General features: G+C 54.3%; 1 pseudogene; it reads left to right on the forward strand.

Moving 5' to 3' along the window:
* The first annotated feature begins 1,643 nt into the window (after nt 1-1,643).
* LOC137001886 (U2 spliceosomal RNA) lies at nt 1,644-1,822 on the forward strand (annotated as a pseudogene).
* The last annotated feature ends 336 nt before the right edge of the window (nt 1,823-2,158 follow it).

Consider the following 2,158-nt stretch of genomic DNA (forward strand, 5'->3'; position numbering starts at 1 on the left):
GGGAGTGGTTGGGCGACGAATCGGCCACGCCCCTGACTGCGATGAAATCGCCGCCTTCCTCTCCGGTTCGCTGGAAGGGAGGCTGAGGGGTGGAGGGGAATCCTCCTTCTGGTCAAGGGTCCGGAACGCCGGAAGGAGACAATCCGAAAGGTTGTCCGTGCGGTGGAGGTGGGTAAGGGAAACCGAGGAGATGACCGTGGGATGTCGGGGCCCCAGGGGAACGACGGTAGTGGTACCACCAGGAGCTCGCTCCCAGGTGATTACCCGTCTGCGCTCGGCTGTAGCCTTTTATTATTTAAATACGCTCGTGCGAAAACCGGACCAGGGGAAGGTGTACGAGGTGTCGTCGCGGAACGGGGTGAGCAATCACTTCCTCCGTGGCGGCAGCTTCACTCGTTTCGCCGACTGGCGATTTGTACATCGCGCCCGCCTAGACGTGCTCCCCTTAAATGGGGCGCGTCGATGGGGGGAGGGCGATAAGCGCTGTCGGCGTTGCGGTGGGGCAGCCGAGACCCTTCCCCACGTATTGGGTCACTGCGGGGTACACGCGGCCGCGATACAGCTGAGGCATGACGCCGTCTTGCACCGCCTCTGGAAGGCTTGTCGCCTGCCGGGTGAGGTACGCGTGAACCAGCGGGTTGAGGGCGTGCACGGGGAGCTTCGAGAGCTACGGCCTGATCTCGTGGTCAGGCACGAGCAATCGAAGTGCGTCGTCATTTGCGACGTCACGGTGCCCTTCGAAAACAGGCTAGTGGCTTTCGAGGAGGCTAGGGCGAGGAAGGTCGCCAAGTACTCAGCCCTAGCGGAGGAGCTGCACCGGCAAGGGTATCGTGTAGCGGTGACGGCCCTCGTCGTGGGCGCCCTCGGCTCGTGGGACACGAGAAATGAGGCGGTGCTCGCGATGCTCCGCGTGAGCACAAAGTATGCGCAATTAATGCGCCGCCTCATTGTCTCGGATACCATTCGCTGGTCGAGGGACATTTATGTGGAGCATGTGAGCGGCGTGCGCCAGTACAGAGCTCCTCTCCCTCCGTCTGAAGATGGGGCCCTTGTTGAGCCGCCCCAAGCAATTCGCCAGCGTTGGCCCGACGATCAGCGCGGCGACGATCAGGGTGCTTCGCGGCCTTTATGTATGCGTGTGCTTTAGTGCGATAATCGTGGCGGGTGCCTGTGATATTTTTCTGTGATATTTTCTTTTATACTGTTCTTCCGGCCCGCCACGACGACTGAATGAATGTCGCGATCAACCGAGTGTGAATGTCGCGTTTTTATTTATTTATTTATTTATTTATTGTTTTTAACCGTTGACTAGAGTCTTTTTATTTATTTATTATTAGATTAAGCCGCGCATGCTCCCCCGGGACAATTTTTATCTTTGACCCATTTCTTATTGTGTCTCCGGGGGTGCCGTACAAAGAGCGCTGTATCTTTTTTTATACATTGCCCCAGTCCGCCAGCTGGGGCAATATTTTATATAAATCTGTGATATGGTGTCCTGGGGGTGCGCCCCCAGGCACCCCAGCGTGATGCCCACTGCCGGGGGGGGCCATTGTCCCCCGGCCATTATTTATTTATAAGGTGCGCGGCGTAAACGCCGAAATATTTATGTATTTTACCCTAGAGGGCTTGCCCCCTGGGGAACATTAGCTGCAAATTAAAGGCGTAGTATCTGTTCTTATCAGCTTAATATCTGATACAATCCCCAAAGGGGATTCAGAATATTAAACTGATTTTTGGAACCGGGTGGGTGCCCCGGAGCTCGCTCCGGCTCCGCCGCGGGTCAGCCCAGCATTGCAGTGCCGCAGGGTCTGGCCCAATAATAATTAATAATAATTAACAACAGCCTTATTATTATTGCATTCACCCGGAGCAATAATATAAGAATCAGTTTAATATTCTGACTCCCGGCCCGCGCCGTCCGGGCCGAAAATCGCGTTTTTGTGACGGGCGGGGTGCATGTTTTATCATATTTTCGTACTTATTTTATCCTATTTATTCTTATTTTATTCATATATTGCTCTTAGCTCGGAGAAAGCCAAAGTTTTATTTTATTTATTAACATAGTTTTCGCGAGTGAGTGTTGTGCTACGAGGAGAGGCGGTGCCGAGGAAAAGTGCCCGTGATCCGGCCGACTGCGCTTTGGAGGTTAAGTCCCGCT

Source organism: Linepithema humile, unplaced genomic scaffold (assembly GCF_040581485.1).
Source record: "Linepithema humile isolate Giens D197 unplaced genomic scaffold, Lhum_UNIL_v1.0 unplaced_3, whole genome shotgun sequence".
Classification (NCBI taxonomy): Eukaryota; Metazoa; Arthropoda; class Insecta; order Hymenoptera; family Formicidae; genus Linepithema; species Linepithema humile.